This window comes from Triticum aestivum, chromosome 3B (assembly GCF_018294505.1).
Source record: "Triticum aestivum cultivar Chinese Spring chromosome 3B, IWGSC CS RefSeq v2.1, whole genome shotgun sequence".
Lineage (NCBI taxonomy): Eukaryota > Viridiplantae > Streptophyta > Magnoliopsida > Poales > Poaceae > Triticum > Triticum aestivum.
This window is the reverse complement of record NC_057801.1, coordinates 184498583-184522773: the sequence shown is the minus strand read 5'-3', so window position 1 is coordinate 184522773 and position 24191 is coordinate 184498583. Positions and strand designations below refer to the sequence as shown.

The 24191-nt window shown below is 47.4% G+C and overlaps 1 pseudogene; it reads right to left on the bottom strand.

Moving 5' to 3' along the window:
• The window catches only part of LOC123067439 (actin-related protein 2/3 complex subunit 3-like), a 72097-nt pseudogene extending 53207 nt beyond the window's left edge, over positions 1 to 18890 (bottom strand).
• Between the last annotated feature and the right edge of the window lie 5301 nt (positions 18891 to 24191).

The window sequence follows — 24191 nt, the reverse complement described above, 5'->3', positions numbered from 1 at the left end:
TGTTTAGCAAACGGTTAGACCAAAAAGGAACATACCTCGTGATGGGAACCATATCTGCAGTCAACGCCATCGTAGAAGGGATGACACCAGTCACCAACATGGATGATTCAATTCATGGGACCTTTTGGTGCAGTTCACCTAAAATGAAGCAATGTCCCATGAGCTAGCAGCTTCTTCTTCATTTTTTAAAAAAAGGCTCCAGCCCTGGTTCCATTTCCATGAGAAAATGAAACCCACATAGCTTCTTCTTCATTAGTTGCAATAAAATTGAGCAACATCAAGGTTGGTTGTGAAGCTCCTCGAATGTTCAACTATAATTTGGATATCATTTGTGCAGTTCAACTAAGATCAAGCATGAAATGTATGTCTCTGTTTGCACAAAAAAGGTGGAAAGGAGGGTGACAAACAAGTGATGAAACATACATCAAATGAAAAGAAGCATGTTCCTTATCCGAATGGCAATCCCACAAGGACAGTAGCACTTTCTAAAGTAGCAGCATTGCTAGATATTAGTGTGGGCATTAGGATTAACTATGACAACAGTTAAATACTACATTACTTTAATGGTGCCATTGCTTCATTTTACCAGCAACATTACATTAACAGCTGCTACAGAGTCGGTATTTGGGCATGGGAGAGTAGGCGGACCAGGACAGTTGCATTTCTAACAAAAAGAAGCAATTTATCTTAATGGGAAATTTAGCAGGACAAGAAAAGAAGTGCCATTGATTCATATTACTGGAGGCATTTGATACATCTCCAACGTATCTATAATTTTTGATTGTTCCATGCTATTATATTATCCATCTAGGATGTTTTATATGCATTTATATGCTATTTTATATGATTTTTGGGACTAACCTATTAACCCAGAGCCCAGTGCCAGTTTCTGTTTTTTCCTTGTTTTTGAGTATCGCAGAAAAGGAAAATCAAACAGAGTCCAATTGACCTGAAATTTCACGGACCTTATTTTTGGACTAAAAGAAGCCCACGGAGCATCGGACATGGACCAGAAGGGCCCCGGGCTGCCCATGAGGGTAGGGGGTGCGCTCACCCCCCTAGACGCGCCCCTGCCTCGTGGACAGCCTGGAGACCCCCCTGACTTGTTCCCGACGCCAATACCTCTCATATATACCCAAACTTCTAGAAAGAAACCTAGATCGGGAGTTCTGCCGCCGCAAGCCTCCAGAGCCACGAAAAACCAATCTAGACCCGTTCCTGCACCTTGCCGGAGGGGGAACCCTTTCCGGTGGCCATCTTCATCATGTTGGCGCTCTCCATGATGAGGAGGGAGTAGTTCACCCTCGGGGCTGAGGGTATGTACCAGTAGCTATGTGTTTGATCTCTCTCTCTCTCGTGTTCTTGAGGTGGTATGATCTTGATGTATCGTGAGCTTTGCTATTATAGTTGGATCTTTTGATGTTTCTCCCCCTCTACTCTCTTTTAATGGATTGAGTTTTCCCTTTGAAGTTATCTTATTGGATTGAGTCTTTAAGGATTTGAGAACACTTGATGTATGTCTTGCCGTGCTTATCTGTGGTGACAATGGGATATCACGTGATCCACTTGATGTATGTTTTGGTGATCAACTTGCGGGTTCCGCCCATGAACCTATGCATGGGGGTTGGCACACGTTTTCGTCTTGACTCTCCGGTAGAAACTTTGGGGCACTCTTTGAAGTACTTTGTGTTGGTTGAATAGATGAATCCGAGATTGTGTGATGCATATCATATAATCATACCCACGGATACTTGAGGTGACATTGGAGTATCTAGGTGACATTAGGGTTTTGGTTGATTTGTGTCTTAAGGTGTAATTCTAGTACGAACTTTATGATAGATTGAATGGAAAGTATAGCTTCGTGTTATTTTACTATGGACTCTTGAGTAGATAGATCAGAAAGGATAACTTTGAGGTGCTTTCGTACCCTACCATAATCTCTTCGTTTGTTCTCCGCTATTAGTGACTTTGGAGTGACTCTTTGTTGCATGTTGAGGGATAGTTATATGATCCAGTTATGTTATTATTGTTGAGAGAACTTGCACTAGTGAAAGTATGAACCCTAGGCCTTGTTTCCTAGCGTTGCAATACCGTTTGTGCTCACTTTTATCATTACTTACCTTGCTATTTTTATATTTTCAGATTACAAATACCTATATCTACCATCCATATTGCACTTGTATCACCATCTCTTCGCCGAACTAGTGAACCTATACAATTTACCATTGTATTGGGTGTGATGGGGACACAAGAGACTCTTTGTTATTTGGTTGCAGGGTTGTTTGAGAGAGACCATCTTCATCCTACACCTCCCACGGATTGATAAACCTTAGGTCATCCACTTGAGGGAAATTTGCTACTGTCCTACAAACCTCTGCACTTGGAGGCTCAACAACGTCTACAAGGAGAAGGTTGCGTAGTAGACATCAAGCTCTTTTCTGGCGCTGTTGCCGGGGAGGTGAGTGCTTGAAGGTATATCTTTAGATCTTGCAATCAAATCTTTTTGTTTCTTGTTTTATCACTAGTTTGGTTTATAAAAGAAAATTAAAAAATGGAATTGAGTTTGTCTCATATGCTTCATCTTTTTAATATCTTTCGTGAAAATGATGGAAAGGAAAATTGTGCTCAAGTGCTTCGAGAAGAAATCTATAAAATGTTTGGCACTAGATCTTTGCATGATGAGCATGATTGCAATGTTGTTAGTATGAACTCTTTGAATATCCATAGTACTAATGATGATTACACTAGTATCACCTGTAATTTTCCCGACGCTTGACATGACATCGAAAGCCATTTAATTGGGCGTCGAGTGGACATGACATCTAATTGGGCCCCCATAGTACTATGCGTGAATCCACTTATCCACCAGGCAAGCCACTATCCCGTCGTTCGCACGCCCCACTAAACATTTTTACAAATACCGCTGGCAGTTCGCTCCTACTCGTCCCCAGACGTCTTTTAACATTACGGCAGTTTGCTCCTAGTCGTCCCGTCCTTTCACATTATGGCAGTTCCACTAATCCTAACCCTCCTCCCAAATCCATGGCGTCTCAAATCTCCATGATCAGCGGTGAGTACAAGGTTAGAACCATCACCGGCGATGAGTTTGACGTCATCTACACCCGTTCTTCCGCGACGGTGAAAGGATGCCTTGCTCACTTCAGACGCATGTTCAAAAACTCAAAGGATGAGTGGGTCGCTGGGCTAGATGTTGAGTACACCACAGTCCTGGAAAGCAGGAAGAATCTAAAGGAGGCAGAGAAGAAGAACCCCGCCGTGATCTAGGTCTGTGTGCATGACTTATGCTTGGTCTACCACATATGCCATGCCGACGTTGAGTGCGAGGAATTTAAGAACTTCCTCAAGGGCGGCCGAGTCAAATTCGTTACTATAGACTTTAGGATTGACAGGGATGTCCTAGATTGGATAGGCCTCGTTGTAGGCAACCCCTTCGACCTCCAGGAGAAAGGGCTGGTGCTCTCCCGTGATCAGCCTTCAATGCTGACTCTGGCAGGAGCCATGGTTCATCCTTCGTACGGTACACTGAAGAAACCTCCGTTCAAGTTTCATCATGCATGGGAGTGGAATATACTAGATATAGACCACATCCACTACACTGCAATGGATGGCTACCTTTGTTTCAATATCTACAAGGGTTGGATGAAGAGCAAGAGGCAAGTGTGCGGTTCAAGCAAAGAAGTATCGCCCAAGAGGAAGAGGGACAAGGACGAAGTGGAGCACGTGGACGAGGAGTTCGAGTAAGGTGGCAGTGTTGTTGCTCACGGTGGTTCTAATGAAGTGTCTACCGGACTAGTTGCTTAGTTTAATTTCAGGCGTGGTTAGTTTTATTTGAGGGGTGTGTTGTGCTCAGCCCCCAGCAGAACTATGTTATGTTCCTTCTCGTCACTTTAACTCTTCACTACGTACATACTAGTATTTCTTACCGTTCATCTTTTAGTTGGTATAGTACTACCACTCATTTCTTCACATTATACACGTACAATATATATGGCCAACATCATATAGCCAGTTGTTTAGTTGTCAAAGAATTTCAGGGTGCTTAGTTTTATTGGAGGGGTGTGTTGTGCTGGACACCATTATTGTGACTCAAAACTCTTTGGCCATGTTATAATGACATAAATACCGATGGACCAACATGCCAGCTCTCCCTCTATCTCACTACGGTAAAATAAAGTGTGGGGCCTACTTGATCCCAACAGCGTTCTTATTTTCCTATAAAATTATTCGCTTGGTTAGTCCTGACAAGCGGGGCCACACTTATGATTGTGAGAATCGGCTTATTTTTGTCATATAACATGGTCAACGGGTTTGACGTGAAAATAACAATGTCTAATGGCATTTTGAGCAAACATCTAACTTAGTGATGTAATTTTTGAGATATTTAATTGCATTTTTGAGTAGGCATCTCACGGATCGATGGCATGTTTGAGTAGTTGTAACTTCTAATGGCAAAACTGAGTAGTGATACACAACTAGTGGCATAAATAATAAGAAACCCAAGAATTAAATAGGTATGCTAATTTCTTTAATATAATTTAGCACCCCATTTAAGCACGTACTAGCTTTTTTAATAGTATTGTATGCATAATTTGGCAACGAGCGCTCTCTATATGTACCACCTTTTTGCTTTAATTTCATCTTGTTAGTTTTGCTTCATAGTGCAATCCATCGATACTACTACTGTACAAAAGTATACATTTTTTAAAAGGCTAGAGGGAGGGGCAGTCTAGCTTGGTCGGTTTCAAGAGAGGCGAGGGCCTTTGTGATTCGACGGCTCATTACTGCTGGAAGGTGGGCCTTGTGATTTGACTGCTCGTATAAATGTGCCGACGACCTGAGGAGGAGCAAAGAACCGCGCGGTATACTCAAGTTTTCCACTGGGGTAGTACGACGGAGGAGAACGAAACACGGCGGCCCAGTGCCATATGGCGATAAAAATAATCTAATTTGCTGGTCATCTCATTGTTAGCATTGTTCTATTCATGCCTCGCGGAGAACGTGACACGTGCGGTGAAACACCCGAAGCAAAAGAAGAAACACAAGAGCAAAAGAAGAAGGAAGATTATCACCCCAAAAAAAGAAGGAAGACGCACACACAAGTCTAGGGCGCTGCTCTCTACTACATGAAGGGTTGCTGGCCGTGGAGTCGTAACTGCTTCTTCATCGCCTCCACGACCTCCATCTCCATGCGCGTCTCCTCCGCCATCTTCTTTTTCCTGTCCATGACGCGGGATTTCTTGACGCGAGCCTTCATCATCTGTTCCACGGTCGCATTACGTACCTTGACAGCAGCCGGGTGCTCGATGCGGAGATTCGCCAACTCCTAATTCTGTTCCATGACGAGGGCATGCATCATCTTCATCGAGGAACTACTATTCTCATGCAGCTTCTTCCAGCCGGCGTTCTCCTCCTTCAGCAGGTCGAGCTTCACCTTTTCCTCCTGAAGTTGCAGGATTTCACCAGTCGCCTTCTTCTCTGAGGCAATGCTCTTCTTCAGCAGCATCACCAAGCCGGCGGTCAACTCGTCCTTCTCATTGAGCTCAGCGGGCATGTCGTCGAGGCTCTCCTTCAGCAGCTCCACCAAGCCGTGGATGAACTCCTTCTGCTTATTGAGGTGCTTATGGAGTTGATCGGGCATGCCGTCGAGGGATAACGACTCTAGGACCGCCAGCTCGGCATGTTCGCCTCCGCGGCTAGGGCGCTCCTAGGAGCCATCGCCTGCCCGTGAGAGATCTTTCGAGGTCTCTGCGTGGTGGCGAGCCCTCTTTTTTTCCGCAGCCTTGGTTGTCGCTCCCTTGTTATGAGTAGTTCTCGACCTAGAGCTCTGCACACCGGCCATGGCAAGGACGGACGAAGAAGAAGGACTTATGAGGAGGAAGGTAGAGTAATTCTCGGTTAGGTAGTTCCCCTTTTTATAACCTAAGTACTAGCACTAGTACTAAAACCTGGATAGTGGGAACACGTTCAGGTTTGGTACGTACTAGTAGGTGTGAGCAGGCTTGCACTTAATTGTAGCACTAGTACTTTGGAATGTGATGGGAACAAGGTAAAGATTAATTGATGGTTTTGGTTTCGAGGTTAGAAACGGCTTCCGATGAGTTTAGTGGAACATAAATTTCAAGTAGTACTCCCTCCATCTCAGTTTACAAGGCTTGCACGTGTATCTAGGTCGTCAATGTAACTTACATAAAATAAATTGTTTAACATAAAAAATATATCATTAAAAATAGAATATTTGAAGTTTGTAATGATATATTTTTCATAATGTATGCTTCTTATTAAGTTGGTCAAATTAACGACCTAGGTACACGTGCAAGACTTGTAAACTGAGATAGAGGGAGAAATACACTGCTCAAATGCGGTCGCACAAGTCAGTGATGTAACTGGTCGTACATGTCAGACCAAGCCGATGCGTGTCCCTATGGTGAGATGCAGGTCCGACCGACAGTCTGTTGGTGCGACCGACCGTAAAGTATTACGTGATCGAGACTTCTGGTTGTGGCTTCGGTTGATTGTGACAACCAAGCATTCTAAAACTAGTGATAAATCAATTACCATCTTTTTCCAAACGACCAACTATTTTCACAGGAATACAATACATATCGATGGAGTGATTGTCAAGGTTACAAACCGACATGGCGTTGCAAGTTCACTGCAGCAGCAACCGACTAGGTAACTGCATCGCTGGCGGGGAAGGAGGGCAGCTCACCTCACCTATGATGCATGCCCAGCGGCGCCGATGCCACTGGTCCCGAGATTTGGCTTCTCCTACCGCCCATTTGAACAATTGCACCGGCTGCTCATGCCATTGCGCAGGCATGCACGTTCTTTCCTCCACAGTCGACTCCGTGAATATGATCTCTGCCATTAGCCCTAGCTCGAAATCAATGCGATGTTGTCAGATGATGACATCCCTCAGCATCTCTCCCCTGAGATCGACTTGCGCCTCCGCCTTGTGTTGCGCCAGGCGCAACTCCTTGGAACTTTTCTCCAATTGATGTGACGCTTCCTCGATCCGATTTGCCCTTACTGTCCACCACCTAAAACGCAGCCCTGGCATGTCCTCTAGCGCCACCGATCTGTGATTCCAGAGCAATGGATCCCCTCTGAAACACATGTGGGTTTCGCTCGAAGGTAACAGTGCTGCGAGCCACAGCGAGAGGGCAGCCCACGGGATCCTTGGATCTAAGGGATTATCCATTGCGGGATCCGGTGGGCGAGGCGGGGAGGCGAGTCTAGGCGCTGGGAGAGCCCTACGAGGCTAAGATAAAGATAGTACTACTCCACTCCGTCCATATATAAATACAAAGGCCACCAATAGTAGCCCTGGCAAAAATTGATCATGCTGCCTACGTACTGGTTTATTGGCCGCCTTTTTTTGTGCCACTTTTTATGATATGCATAAATATTATGTTACTTACAAATATGGTCAAAAATTGGCACAAAATACGAAGGAGACCAATGGAATTACTAGCAACCCATGATTTAACTACTCACATGCGCGCAGTGGAGTATTAATGTCTTTCTTCCACCCTCACGTCCACTCAATTTGCATGCACTGTATTAATTGACCATCAATGAAGTGAAGGACTTTACACGCGTCAAATTATCACATGGGGTGGATCTTTGTACAAAAATGCGACCGCCCGTGTACCCGCATGTGCGTGCGAGGGAATGAGTGCGTGCGTGCACATCTTCGCTTCGTGCATGTACCACCAGTGTGGCTCAGATAGGACGAGCATATTCTTCTGGAACCAGCAGCACGTCAGTGTGATCAATCCACACAAGGAGGTTGCGACAACACCTCCAAATGTGCCACGTGGCTTCATGAACTATAAGAGAAACACTGTCTGTGTAGTGGGCCATTGGAATTCTAATTTACGTGTTTTGCACATACTCAAAGTACTAGTAAGGTACACGTGCATTGCAGGCATCAGATTTGGCAACCAAATTATGAATAAATACCACACTATAGCATGTAAGCTCTGAGTCATATATGCCTAATGTAGACCTTCGTTTAATTCTTATAGTTCATCTCATTCAAAATTAATTAGTTTTTATAAAAAGCTAGGGCCTCTTTGATTCGTAGGATTTCCAAAACGCGAGAATAGGAAAAACATGGTTTCAGAGTGGAATGTCATCTTGAATCCTACAGAATTAACGAGTGTTTGATTGTGCATAGAAAAAACGCAGGATTCTTTCAAATAGGTTTGAGCGGATGGGATGTTTCCTATGAAATCTAGTGCAAATGAATCCAACGGAAAAATTCCTATGGTTTACAATCCTATGAATCAAACAACCAAGATAGGAATAATTCCTAAGGATTAGAATCCTCCAAAATTCCTTTGAGAATCCTTTGAATCAAAGAAGCCCTTAATCTATTTTATGATTCATTGAATTGTGCGTTGTAAAGCATAAAGTAAAAACAAATAATGGCAGTTCAACTAGAAACAAACTTTGGGCAGTTATGATACGGAAGATTCTAGAACAAAGGAGAAGCACTTGTGTTTTAAGGTTTGTGCATTAAGCTTAAGTTCAACCATGGAGTCTGCTAGATTGTACATGTGGCAAAATCCGGTGGGGGCTAGAAGATGGTGTGAGGGGCCAAGTGGAGGGAGACTACGAAGGAGTGCTTAAGTGTGTGAGATCGATATTTAAAGAGAGGGGGCAAGAACGTGCGCTGTTGCGCGCAGTGGCGGAGCCATGAAAACTAAATTAATGAGCTAGGGGGCCAAGCATTGCTAATACTTTACGAGGAGGGCCAATTCATCAACTTAAACCATTTTACCAGCAATTGTCTAATGGTCATATCATATTAGCCTCGATATATAGTGATGTTAGGGGGGCAGGGCCCTTGCTGCCCCTGTCTTCGCCACTGTGCGCGCGTCTGAGAGATGAAGCGGAAGGCATGGATGATGAGAGGGGGACGTTGGATATATAATTAATGTGGGTGTATTAGCTATGTAATCCTATATATAGAGGTATAGATTGATCGATGTGGATGTGGGAAAGAGGGTGAGACCTCACTACATATATAGATTGATTGGTTTGTGTGGAAAACTATGAAAGACCTAGCTATATATACACACACACAGAAGAACATCGATCATTGCGCATGCACGTGAGAGATAAAGAATGCCCGATATGATGGAGAGGGGGAGGTGTGTGTGTGCATGCATGGGAGACCGACCTGAAGAAAAAGATTGCATGTGTGTGATGGATAATTCTGACAGGTAGTGTGTGTGCATGCATGCACAAGAGAAAGTTAGTGGTACAATTATAAAGAGAAGACGATTGTGTGGGTGTAAAAGACTAGGTGAGGCCATAATCAATGTAAACTTGAATTCAAATATTTGAATAAGAGATCATGATGTTTGAAACCCATGCATGCATGAATATAACTGAGATATGCGCGGTGTGGTTTGGAAACGAGCATGCTATACTGTATACACATTGAACAAGGTCAGACTGATTTGAATTTGAGATACCGATGGCAGACATCGTTTGGCCACATTGCATCCGTGCATGGACACACTATTCTAATTGGAGATGATGGGTGGCTTTCGCATCACATATCTATATCTATACCCCTATATATATTATATTTTATATTTTTTATATAGTGTGTGAATAACTTTAAATTTGAAAGATGGTCATTGGATGAGGCCAATCCGATGGTGCAGAGATGACAAATTTGAGCACTATTGGCCATTGGATATCATCTAGATTCCACCAGATTTTGCCACATGTACAATCTAGAAGACTCCATGGTTGAACTTAAGCATAATGCACAAACCTCAAAACACAAGCACTTCTTCTTTGTTCTACAATCTTCCGTATCAGAATTGCCCAAATGTTTTTCTACATGATTTGCCGTTATTTGTTTTTTACTTTATGCCTTACAACGCACAATTCCATGAATCTAAAAATAGATTAACTTTCTTATAAAAACTAGATGATTTTGAATGAAATGAACTATAAGAATTAAACGAAGATCTACATCATGCATATATGACTCAAAGATTACATACTATAATGTGGTATTTATTCATAATTTGGTTGCCAAATCTCATGCGTGCAATGCACGTGCACCTTACTAGTCTAAATGGTGCTTGTGTGTGTGTTGTGCGTGTTAAACACATTGTACGTAGTATATCATACATGGTTTAGATTCCGAACATCTAGCTAGAGCATACATGTACTATGTTTTGAATTCAACATAAAATGGATACATATATTTGAATTTGAGATCGTATGTACATGTAGTTCGTATTTATATAGGAATTTACTTCTCCTATATTCATGTCATGTGTTGTGAAAATAATATTTAGATGGTTGTATAACTAGCCCGAGTACAATCCCATTCAAACAAGGAAAATGTACTCAAATTTAGTCCATATACTAGACAACACACATTATTTTTTTTATTGTTGAGGGAAGTGCAAATTGTTTTGGTATTGTACATGTTATGTTTGTTGTCCCGATTTTTTTAGTTTTTTATTGTATTTGAATGCATTTCTAGTAATATAGTAAAACGGGACATGGACTCTCAAGTGATGAGGTGCGAATTGTCTTTTTTTTTGGTACACGTTAAGCTTGTTCTCCCGAAATTTCAAGCCGCGCCTTGTTATGCCGAAATTTCAAGCTAGCGTCTCTGTCTATCGTGCTGGGAAACTCCTGCCTTGTTACCCCGAAATATTTAAGATATATCTTTGTCTTGTTGTGCTTCGACAACTCCCTCCATCTCAACCTGCGCCTTGCTATTCCAAAATTACAACGCACGCAAAAACTCCCACCTCCTGTGAAATCCCGACACGCGAAATACCCGTGATACCCCTGAACCGAAAGAACCACCTAGGTCAAATTGGTGGGGGTACTTTCGTAACTTACCCCACATTTCGGACAAGCGCGTCCCTAAGCCATGGTTCCCCACTCCCGTCCCATCCGCCCACCCATTTGTACACCGAGGCCGCGAAAACCCGCGAAGTGCCACATCCTCCTCCGTCCGACACCCAGCCGGAGCCTCTTCCCCGACAACGTCGTCCACAGCAACACCTCGACGTCCCTCATCCACCGTACCGGATGAGGATCCGTCAACGATCTCCTCGTGCCGCCGGTTCAGCCACCCCGTCCTCCACCTCCAAGGAGCTGCCCTGATGTTCCCCTCGTCTTTCGCGCCACCTCCATTCCCACACCGCCGTCTTCACCTGCACCACCGGAAGAGCATCACCATCATCGTTTCCTTGGATGAAGCTGAGGCCTAATGGGCACCACCAAATAGGTTGTACACTAATCGCTGCATTTTCTTCTTGATTCGATCCCACGGTGTTGCCGACACTCGGTCCCGAGCCGACATGGCGCGGCTCCATCCACGGCAGCGTCGCCGGCCACTTCCTCCACGGCGTCGCTCCCTCAGCGGCGATGTCCACATCAGTAGGAGCCGCTACTGCTTTAGCTCTCGCTCGCGCTGGTGCTCTGCTCTTGCTCTTGGTCCCCTGCTTGGGCTGCTCTTGCTATTGCTCTTGCTCTTGCTCGCACTACTACTCTCGCTCTTGCTCTTTCTTGCGATGCTGCTCTGATTTAGCTACACTTCAGTTGACTGAATTGACTTTTGGGTCGGTCGATTTTCAGGGGGGGCTCGCCGGAGTTAAGGAAGAACCAGCCGCAGCGGGGAGGGGGGCTCATCGGAGAGGTACCCCACTATCTATCTTAGGGTTCAGGGTGGGGGAGGTGGTCGCTGGTGGTGGTGGGGCAGTGGTGTGGGGATCGCCGGAGAAAAAGCTCGGCATGTGGGGGGGCTAGAGGGATGGCTGGGGCGGTGACGGACCGGCGGTGGGGAGTGGTTTCGGGGCAGTCGGGGCGGCGCACCGCTGGCCGCGGGTGGCGGGGGGCGGCTCTTTGGCCGGTGGTGGCTGGCGGCTCAGGGGGGTGGAGGTTGAAGATAAACTGCAGGTCCTTGATTTCATATCCAACGGCTGGAAAATCGACTGACCAGAGATGAAAAAGTCAGTCGACTGACGTGTAGCCTCACCTGATGCTGCTACACGACCAGCTGCCCCGGCTCTCGCACGGACTACTGCTGCTACTGCTTTTCTGCTACTAGTGCGTTCACTTTCGACAGTACAATTCTGTTTCGACAGCAAAATTTAGTTTCGACAGTTAAGTTCAGTTTCGACAGTTAAATTCAGTTTCGACAGTTAAGTTCAAAGATGAGCGGCTGATGTATTTTACACCTAGCACTTTGTGGTTATGTATTTTACGTCATCTATTGGAGATGCTATTAGAATTCCACTCAGGTTAACGTTGTCTCTCCTGTCCTACTTCAGCCTCGGCGTCGTACAACTCACCGGAGCTACTCCAACAACGAAACCCTCCATCACAGCAGAGCAGTACCCCGGGCTCCATCTCAAGATGCATAAGATCTTCTTCACCTCCTCCGACAGCCAAGTCAGCCGGAGCATCCTCACTGACCAACCCAATCACGCTGAGATCGACATAGCTTCACCAAAGAGGTTGTACACTTGTTGCATCTCTTTTTTACTCTACATGTTATATATATATTCCACTAAGCACACGCAGTAACGTGAAATATGATTAGTTTCTCCTACTATATGACAAGCAGTGAGGTACCAGGCAACTTAGCTATCCGTGATGGACTCTCTTGAACGCCATCATTATTTATCTCTGCATGTTTGAGCTGTGGATTTGTCGATGGGCCTGGGAGTTGAGCTAGTAGGGCAGTGACCTGGGTCCAAAGTAGTATAAGTAGCACAAAAACATTTTTTGAATGTAGGATTTTCCTTGCTCAAGCCTGCCTACTAGAATCGCCAGTGCTTGAAAGGAAAAGTGAAGGAAAAACATAGGAATTGGAAAGTTTCCTATGGTACTGCTATTCATGCATTTGGTTCAAAGGAATGGAGCAAAGGAAAACTATAGAATTTGTTCCTTTAGTGTCTCCTTGAAAGAAAAACCGTAGGAATTTTAATTTGCACCTGTCCTCCTTTTCAAATTCCTATTCATGAAGCAAAAGACTAAGAGATAGTAGCATAATAGCATTATAACCATACATTTTCTTGTGGTTTGACTTAATCTCACCATGCTTCTTTGCATCCTGTGATCTTCCAATTCTTGTGAATCAAACACCCAGATTGGCAGAAATCCTGTGTCTTTAAATACTCTATTTTGCACATGCATTCCTATCCTATTCCTGTCTATTTCCTATCCCTACATTGTTAGAATCTCAAATTCAGACAAGCCCTTACACAATTACTTTTGTTACAGATATGTGTCAAAGAAAACCTTGTGTGGTTTGTCCTGCTCCTGCTGCACTGTGTTCCACCCCAGCTCAGCTGCTCCAACGATGAAAGGGTTCACCACAGCAGGGGTCCGCTCTCCAGATTGTCTTTCGCCGCCTCAGATCTTCTTCCCCGCCACCGGCAGCCATGACAACTGCATTGCCATCATCAACTGAGCAGATGACCTTGAGGACTACACGGGTCCGCAAGAGAGGTCACACTCTTCCGTCTCTTCTTACGTTATGCATCGCATAATATGATGACATGCTACTTTATCATCGTGTTCACCTATTAGACTCCGAGTGAGGTCCAAACTAATGCTGAAACTTGAGTTTTTAAATGGTTGTGGGGTGCATATTGGGGTAGCAATCAGTACTATCGGTTAATCTCAGGTGTCTACTATGAGTTTCATGTTGGGTGCAAACAAACATTAAAGGACCCATTATCTGTATCTTTTAACTAAAGCTATTATCTGCTTGCTATCATTGGTTTTGGGTCTATCCACAGTTTGCTACCATCACTCTGGATTTGTGCATGCACTCCTTACATAATCTCACTATGTTTTATTCCAATGCACGTCAGTTATGGTACACAATGGAGCTGAACATGTAGAGCAAAAGAGATGAGCCTTGCGTGGCAATAAAATTTCATGCAGACGTCACTCCATGGTGGGCGCAAAGGCAGCCCCCCTCCACCCATTTCGGATCGTAATCAAGAGGAAGATAACTGTTTTGAGGGGGATTCAGAAGGAGAAGACCACTCCTATTTACCCCCTGAGGTCTTCGCTCTAACTTGGCATGCTGATGTTGGTAATATCATGCATATGGTGCCTTGCATTGCTTACTGTATACATCAAATATGTCACCTGCTTAGTTTAGACATGCTTTGTGTCAATGCCATCTTTTTGTTTCTTTATCGTATATGTGAATCATGCAATGCCATCTTGTTTAGCCAGGCATCATATATGTGAATTTTGCAATGCCACCCTGGTTAGCCAGTCATCTTATATGTGAATTATATCATGCCATCATTTTTTATTACGTGTTAAATTTTTCAACAATTTTAGTACATTCAATTACTCTTCCTGTGCATCAGCCATTCGACACGGAGTGGAAGCAAGGTCTTTAGAGCATACAATGCTATTTGACGAAGCACATGTCTTGCTGGTTACGGATACCTCCTCAGAGGAGGATTCAGAGACAGATGACCAGTCCTATTCCCCCCCCCCCCAGGTGCATGCTCTAACTTGGCAGGGTTATGATGCTCATATCGTGTGTATGGTATCTTGCATTGCTATGTCATTTGCTTAGTTTAGACTTTAGACATGCTTTGTGTGAATGCCACCTATTTAGTGTCTAATTACCATATATGTGAATTATGCAATGACATCTTGTTGCAAGATATTATATATGTGAATTATGCAATGCTATATTGTTGCAAGGCATTATATATGTGAATTATGCAATGCCATGTTGTTTAGCCAGGCGTCATATACGTGAATTATATCATGCCGTCCTTTTTTGTATTTCTCGTTGCATTTGTCGACAATGTTTGTATATTCAACTGCTCCTCCTGTGCATCAGCCATTTGAATTGGTGATGGAGAAATCTGGAGTCAAAACAAGGTCTTTAGAGCAGACAATGCTACCTCCTAAAGCAGATATCTTGCTGGTTATAGATAGCTCTTCAGAGGAGGATTCAGAGGCAGATGACCAGTCCTATTATCCCCCTTAGGTGTATGCTCAAACTTGGCAGGGTTATATTACTCATATCATGCATATGTTGTATTGCAATGCTTAGTTTTTACATCATATACACAATATTGAATGCCATCTCCTTAGTTGACACACCATATATGCGATTGCCCTCTGCTCACTTGCTTAGTATATAAATCATATATTCGAATTCTATCATGCCATGATGTTTACATAGACAGCATGCCAACCCATTTTCTAAAGACATAATATAGTTATATCATCTCATCCTATTTACATAGTCATCATATTTTGAATTATGTCATTCTATCCGTGAATTATATCATGCCATCATGTTTCCATCGACGGCATGTTTGTGATTCATGGCATGCCAACCACTTTAATAGACACATCGTATAGTTATATCATGTCATCCTGTTTACATAGTCATCATATTTTAAATATGTCATTCTATCCTGTTTAGTTAGCCATCATACATGTGAAATTGTGTCATGCTATCCTCTTTAATTAGCCATCATATATGTGAAATTATGTCCTGCTATTTTGTTTGGTTAGACAACATAAATGTGAATTATTTCATGCCCTGTTTTCTTCCCTACTATCCATTGCACATGTTTATCTTACAATGTATGTACATTCAATTACTTTTCTTGTTCATTAGCCATTTAAATTGGAGGGGGTGATGGCAGTATCTGTCGGGGTAAAAACACGGTCTTCAGAAAAGATCGTGCTACCTGTCGATGCAGATAGAACCACAGTTGTACTTGCCCAAGAACCAGCCCCACCACACATAACCCAGACTCACGCAGATTGTACCCCTACCCAGTTGGACAGCGAACCAGCTACACCCCTTCTAACCCCAACCCCAGTAGATAGTAACCCAGTTCCAGTTGACACAGCACCGTCTCCACTACAGAGCACCCAAACGCGAGCAGTTAGTAAGGCAACTGCAGTGCCCAAAGCAGGAGGACCACCACTCCGAACCCCAAGTCAACGCTTAAAGCAGAAGAAGAATTGTTCTTAGGTCAGGTTCTGTAGCTATGGTTCATACTACTTTGCTCTTGCATCACTGTATTTACTCATACCAAGTAATTTCAAATTTGAAGGATGCAATTGAAACTACAATGGCGCAACATGTATGTTTTAAACCGGTTTCTTTAACGTGTTTGGTATTGTAACTTGCTCTATCTTGATTTCAGTTTCAATTGAATAAACAGTTACGTTCTCATGCCATGCACATTATAAGTGTTGTTATTGCTGTGTAGTTTCCCACACTTATGTTTTGTCTATGCTGCTTTGTCTTAAATAGATATGATTTGAATTGTATATCTTGATTCGGCAACATAAACTAGAATGATATAGACCATATAGTGACTGTCGGATCACGGGTTCCGGCAAAACCCTCAAGGTTCGAACTCTGGGGTGCGCACGAAGATCTCCCTCCTACCGATCCACGTCCTAGTTTCGCTATGATCTCAAGGGCTAACTTGACGAACTCGCAACACAAGGGACACAAGATTTATACTGGTTAGGGCCACCGTTGTGGTGTAATACCCTACTCCAGTGTGGTGGTGGTGGATTGCCTCTTGGGCTATGGATGAACAGTACAAGGGGAAGAACAGCCTCCTAAAGTTGAGGTTTTCTTGTGCTCGATGGGTGTGGGGATGAACTGGATGGGTACGATCCGTCTCTCTAGCCACGGTGGTGGCTAGTCCTATTTATAGGGGCCCTGGTCCTCTTCCCAAATATTGAGTGGGAAGGGAGCCAACAATGGCCAATTTGAAAGGGGACAGCTAGTAGAGCTTATCCTGACAAAAGCAGTCTTCGCCTACAAAAGGCTCTGGTGGTGGCGCCACCTTGGGCTCCATGGTGACCTCCGTCTTGCCGTCCCGCTGGTCTTGGTCTCGTTGCACTGATATGGAAACCTTTGCTTGACGCCTTGGTACTCCACGCCTGCGCTTGCTTCCTTAGCACCAAAGAGGAAACAAGGACACTTCGCGCGCTGGCGCCCGCCTGGTCTCGTTCGTCATGGCTCACGTCACGAGAACCGCGCGAGGTTTGCCTTGCCTTGTTCTCTCCGCCCCTCGTGAGCCAACCTAGTGAGGATGCTCCTGAGGAGGTCTTGTGATGTCCGCCTCGCAAGGCTTGGACCCTCGTGAGGGTCTTGAGTACTTGTTGGTGAAGATGGGCCGTATGGGCCCGCTCGCAGAGCCACGCCATGGGCCGCAGGCGGGCAAGTCTGGGGACCCCCGTTCCTAGAACGCCGACAGTAGCCCCCGGGCCTAAGGCGCACTTGGGCTTGGCTTCGAGGCGAAGCCAAAGGTAAAGTGCAGAGTGCCGCGGGCCCCAATAGCCTGCGGCCTTGGTCGACGCGTGGCGGTTGATTGGACGTGGACGTCTCTGCTTCCCCATGTTGTCTTGGAATCCGCCTGGCTATGCGGCCACCGCAACCTACACAGTTATTCTTACATCGCCCGCGCCATACTTTCCCAATTCATCTGCTTCCCCGGAACTCCGCTCCTCTTTCCAATCTGACCCGAGCTCTGCTCACTCCATTGCCATGGCGCCGAAACAAGCGGATAAGGGGAAGAAACCTCTGTCTTTGGACAGTGCGCCTCCGACCGTCGAGCCCGCAGTTGGCCGATCGCTAGTGCTCAACGATGAGGCCATGGGCAAGGTGCGGCCCATGCTCGCCTCCCATTTCAATGAGTGGGGGAAGACGGCGGCTTGGCCTGCGTCTCATGCTCGCATTGACCGGGCTGCCCCGAGGTCCCAGTCTTCATCGATGCCCTTTGGGCTGGCCTGGTCCCTCCTTTCTCCGCCTTCTTAAACGCAGTGCTTGAACACTATCAGATGCACATGTTGCATCTTGATCCCCAATCGGTGACCCTTCTTGCCGTCTTCACCTTCGTGTGTGAGGCCATGGTGGGCATTGCCCCTTCCGTGGCCCTTCTTCGCCACTTCTTCTCATTGCATCTGATTGACCCCCGGCAGAGCTCGGGATGCCTGAGCTTCCAGGCTGTGGCTGCGACGGCAGGCGCAGGGATCAACTTCGAGCTTCCTCCATCCATGAGCAGGTTCCGGACACGGTGGGTATTTGTTGATGTCAGAGTGCTCAGCCCTCTGCTTCATTCTCCGTCGGCGCCCGCCGTCCCCAACTCCGGTTGGAGTCACGAGAAGCTCTCAAGCCCTTGCCTTGTCCCCGTCTGGCTTAGGCTAAAGAGGTTGAAGGACCGTGGCGTGACTGCGCCTACGGTGGTGAAGGAGTTTGTCCAGCGTCGGGTCGCTCCACTTCAGTGCCACTCTAGGCCAATGTGGGCTTGCTCAATAGCAAGGACCATATGAGGCTTCAGGAGTCCGGGCTCCCTCTTGAGACGCGGCAGACGGTGCTTGGGTCTTTAGCGGGCGCTCCGTCACCGGACGACATGCCTGGGAAGAGTTGTTTGTTGTACCGCTGCTCGAACAAGGAGGAATTGGCGGAGCACATGCCTTCCTTTGATGAGTGGGGGCTGCGCCTAGACGGCCTGGTGGGGCCCCATGAGAACCCTGTCCACGTGGTTTCCCTCTTCGCTGTCGGTGTCGAGCTCACCCCGAATGTGGCGGCAGGGGGGCGAGCACCGTCAGAGGCCGGTGGCCCGAGCGCCGAGGTGCTGAGGCCGCCTGGGGCCCCCAGGGCATCGTCCTCGGGAACTCATGATTCTTCCCCCGGGGCGTCAGTTGCGGAGGCGATGCGGCGCGCGGCTCCTGAGGCCGAAGCTCCTGATACCTCGGCAGGTGGCCACGAGATGGCGCCCGATTGCTCTCCTCAGCTCGGCGCCCCTGAAGCTGTCCCTTCGAGTGCTTCTCCGGTTGCGCCCCATGCCGGCCGCCACGTCCAGCGCTTCGGTCGACTTGGTGTGGACTTCGAGGAGCTCCACAAGAGGAAGGGATCCCCGAGTGGCAGTAGTGGTATCTTCGGGCCGTTGAAGCGGAAGAAGTACATTGCCATCGACGAGTAAGTACTGCATCTTTATGGTTTCCTGAGTGTTGCTTTCCTTCCTAATGGTAGTTCTTCAGGGTCCCTTCCCCAAAGCCGCTACATCTCCTGAGGAGCAGCCTCCTCTTTCCTCGACTCCCCCGCTGGCCTTGAGCGCCCCGAGGCCGCACGTCGCTCCTGGTGCGGGGTCGGTTGGAGAGGCGTGCTCGCCTCCATGGTGCCTTGAGCCCGCGACCTCGGCGCCCCTCCTCTGTGGCCTTGCTTGGAGCTTGGCGGGCGTGCCCAGGACCCCTCCTCTGGTCATGGACGGTGGCTGGTTGGCTTCGGTCTTCGGCTCCTCTTCAAGCAGCGGGCCCCGATTGGTTCGGGCCCATCGTGAGGCCTGGCTGGCTCCTGGGGCAGCGCCAGCCCCCAGCCCCCTGCTGAGAGAGGGGGCACCGCTTTAGGCCTCGCGCGCAGCCCCCATGGTGGAAGACGAGATGGGCCGTGCGCTTGAGCTTGAGCATGAACGAAGCGTCGTTCGCCACGAGCTCTTCCAGGAGGCGATGGGCGTGATGAACCGGCTTGGTGGTGAACTCGCGGACGTCGACGTGTGCCTCAGGGCTGAGGGTCTTCGGCTGGCGGAGCAACGGCGTAAGCTGAAGGTGGCTATCAACCTTAGCCACCATCAGCGCGATCTTGACAATGCGAAGGCCGAGGCGTCTCTTGAGGTCTCCCGTGAGGCTTGCTCCGGAGCTTTGTAGGAGGCTCGCGAGGCTGACCGCCGTCACGAGGCTGCGGAGAAGCGCACGTGGGAGCTCCAGGCCTGGAGTGCATCCCTGGAGCAGCAGGTGGAGGCGCGCAAAGGCGCCCTTGCATCGCCCAAAGAAGAAGAGATCCGGAGGCACGAGGAGGCGTTGGCACTGGAAGTCGTGGAGCGTAGCCTCGAGCTTGAGCGACTGGAGACGAGCGAGCATCAAGTTGCCCAGGAGGAAGATGCTATCGGTGCTCGCGAGGCCAAGGCCCAGGAGGAGGTCGATTGTCGGGTGGCCGAGGTTCACGCAGGTCTTAAGGGTAGGCATGACCTGAAGCTGCAGCTTGCAGAGATGGAGGCTGCGGGTACGGCTGCTGCCCTTAGGCCCAGGCTAGCGGAAGTGGAGAGGCGCGAGGAGGCCACGGCAGCCGCCCTGGCCACGGCGCAGGCGGAATTGTCCTCTGATACGTCTCCGTCGTTTCTATAATTTTTGATTGTTCCATGCCAATATTCTACAACTTCCATATACTTTTTGGCAACTTTTTATACTATTTTTGGGACTAACATATTGATCCAGTGCCCAGTGCCAGTTCCTGTTTGTTGCATGTTTTTTGTTTCGCAGAATATCCATATCAAACGGAATCCAAACGGGATAAAAATGGACAGAGAATTATTTTGGAATATTTGGAAAATTCCGGAAGAAGAATCAACGCGAAACGGTGTCCGAGGTGGGCACGAGGTAGGGGGGCGCGCCCTACCCCCCCAGGCACGCCCCTGACCCTTGTGGTCCACCCGTAAGGCGGTTGACGCTCTTATTTTGCCGCAAGAAAGATAATTTTATGAGGAAAATCTAGGCGAAAGATTCACCCCAATCGGAGTTACGGATCTCCGGATATAAAAGAAACGGCGAAAGGGAAGAATCTGGGAGCGCAGAAACAGAGAGAGACAGAGAGACAGATCCAATCTCGGAGGGGCTCACACCCCTCCCAAGCCACGGAGGCCATGGACCAGAGGGGAAACCCTTCTCCCATCTAGGGAGAAGGTCAAGGAAGAAGAAGAAGGAGGCGGGCTCTCTCCCCCTCGCTTCCGGTGGCGCCGGAGTGCCACCGGTGCCATCATCATCACCGCCATCTTCACCAACAACTTCACCGCCATCATCACCAACTCTTCCCCCCTCTATGCAGCGGTGTAACCTCTCTCTTACCCGCTGTAATCTCTACTTAAACATGGTGCTCAACGCTATATATTATTTCCCAATGATGTATGGCTATCCTATGATGTTTGAGTAGATCCGTTTTGTCCTAAGGGCTATTTGATGATCAAGATTGATTTGAGTTGCATGTTTTATTATTGATGTTGTCCTATGGTGCTCTCCGTGTCGCGCAAGCGTGAGGGATCCCCGTTGTAGGGTTTGCAATATGTTTATGATTTGCTTATGGTGGGTGGCGTGAGTGACAGAAGCACATGCCCGAGTAAGTAGGTTGTTTTCGTATGGGATAAAGGGGACTTGATACTTTAATGCTATGGTTGGGTTTTACCTTAATGATCTTTAGTTGTTGTGGATGCTTGCTAGAGTTCCAATCATAAGTGCATATGATCCAAGTAGAGAAAGTATGTTAGCTTATGCCTCTCCCTCAAATAAAATTACAATAGTGATTACCGGTCTAATTATCGATTGCCTAGGGACAAATAACTTTCTCGTGACAAAAAGCTCTCTACTAAAACTAATATAGTCGTGTCTCTATCTAAGCAGCCCCTAATTTCTATATAAGCGCTCTTTATTTCCTTGCTAACCTATCCAAAAACACCTACAAAGTACTTCTAGTTTCATACTTGTTTCCGGTAAAGCGAACGTCAAGTGTGCGTAGAGTTGTATCGGTGGTCGATAGAACTTGAGGGAATATTTGTTCTACCTTTAGCTCCTCGTTGGGTTCGACACTCTAACTAATCAAAAGAGGCTACAATTGATCCCCTATAATGTTGGGTTATCAAGACCTTTTTCTGGCGTCGTTGCCGGGGAGCAATAGCGTGGGGTGAATATTCTCGTGTGTGCTTGTTTGTTTTATCACTAAGTAATTTTTATTTGCTGTTCTTAGTTGTTCTTTATCTTTAGTTCTGGATATGGAACACGAAATACCAAAAAAATTAGGTGTACTTGCTACTCATGGAGATGGGAACCTCCTGTCAGTGTCAAAACCGGCGGATCTCGGGTAGGGGGTCCCGAACTGTGCGTCTAGGCGGATGATAACAGGAGACAAGGGACACGATGTTTTACCCAGGTTCGGGCCCTCTCGATGGAGGTAATACCCTACTCCTGCTTGATTGATATTGATAATATGGGTAGTACAAGAGTGGATCTACCACGAGATCAAGGAGGCTAAACCCTAGAAGCTAGCCTATGGTATGATTGTTGTAATGGTTGTTCGTCCTACGGACTAAAACCCTCCGGTTTATATAAACACCGGAGAGGGCTAGGGTTACACAGAGTCGGTTACAATGGTAGGAGATCTACAAATCCGTATCGCCAAGCTTGCCTTCCACGCCAAGGAAAGTCCCATCTGGACATGGGACGAAGTCTTCAATCTTGTATCTTCATAGTCTTGGAGTCCGGCCGATGATGATAGTCCGGCTATCCGGACACCCCCTAGTCCAGGACTCCCTCAGTAGCCCCCGAACCAGGCTTCAATGACGTCGAGTCCAGCGCATACATAGTCTTCGGCGTTGCAAGGCGGGTTCTCCTTCAAATTCCATGTGCTTGCCGGATAGTGTCCGGCTGTTTTATAAATGTTGCGCTCCTTGGCTTCCACGCCCAATAATGGCCTTCTTCCACGCGTCGCCCGAATGCGAAAATCTAGGGTATCTTTTATGTTTTACCCCCTAGCTGCGCAAGTAATCTGTCTATAAGAGAGATAAGAATCCAGATCCAAATCACACCATCCTTCTTCCGTGAGTACTCATCAGAGCGCTTCTGACCGAAAACCCATTCCATCATGGACCGTCGACGCGGCTCCTCTTCTCGCGCTCCCAGCCCTCCGCCAGGAGATTGGAGGAGATGCTCTGTTCCGCACAACGAGCTGGCGAAGCTTCAAGCGGAGGGATATCTTCCTCCGGCCTTTATGGTCCCGATTCGAGCCGGGCTGGCCACCTACAAAGGTGGGAAGCAAGCGGAGGCCACCCCTAGTCCCTCTAAAGGAGAGTGGGTGTGCTTCGTCCCCTATCTAATAAGGGGGCTTGGATGTCCTGTACATCCGTTCCTCCGCGGGCTTTTGGAGTTCTACGGACTCCAGCTCTATCACCTCACGCCCGCCTCTATTCTGCACATCGCGGGTTTCATAGCTCTTTGCGAGCTATTCCTGGGCATCGAGCCCCATTTTGCACTGTGGAAGAGGCTATTCTGCCTCGTACCCCGCTCTCACGAGGGGTCAATATATCAAGTGGGCGGTGCCGAAATATGGCGCATCGCCGGGACCAGATATCCATCCGGAACCCCAAAGAAGGCGTCCGAAGAGTGGCCTTCGGAATGGTTTTACATAGAAGACGCTCCACTGCCGGACCCAGTTCGGATCGGCCTCCCGGAGTTCAGCGAGGCTCCTCTGAAGAAACACCTAAGTTGGCGCCCGCGGAGCCCTCAACTGGAGGAAGACAAGGGCGTCCATTATTTGATGGGCCGGATAAGGTTACTGGCCCATTCCGGATTGACCATGATTGGAGTCATGGCCACGTGCATAATGCGGGGGGTGCAGCCGCTGCAATACAGGGGCCACCCATGTGGGATTTCAACGGGGGAAATGATGCCACCCGTCATGGCCGCAAAGGGCCGGGATCGGCCGAAGATCTAGTGAAGATTCTGTCCGGCCTGTACAAGGGGGAGAAGGAGGACTTCCTCCAGACGAGCCCATTGAATGGGTTCTCCATGAATAACCCTCTACGCTGGGTAAGCGGACATTTTATTTATCCGACCCATGCTTTTAAAGTTTTAAGTACCTTACTTTACGATTTCGACGCAGGAGTTGCGTCGGGATGTGGAGGGCATACATAGTCCGGCTCCACAACCCGAGGATCCAGGAAGATCCCTTGATCCAACCTCCGAAGAGGATCCGGACATAAAGGTGGAGCTAATCGACGGGGTGTTCCACCAACTTAGCATGGACAATGCTCTAGTCGCCATTACGGCTGACTACCCCGGCTTGTTACCGGCTTCCCAGGTACTTATGACCGAAGTCCTGACTCCATTATTTCATCCTTGCGCATTTCTGACCACTGTATACAACGGTGTCTTGCAGGAGGTGCCTTCAAGGTGGGAAGCCGAACCCGCGGCGGCTGACCAACAAGGGTCAGTCCGACCCCGCCGGCAAAAGAGGCGTGCGGTGTGAATCGAAACGTCACCGCAACGGTATAGCTCGCGACCGTTACTTAGGAAAAGATTCCTAGGGGGTGTATAAATGCTCATGA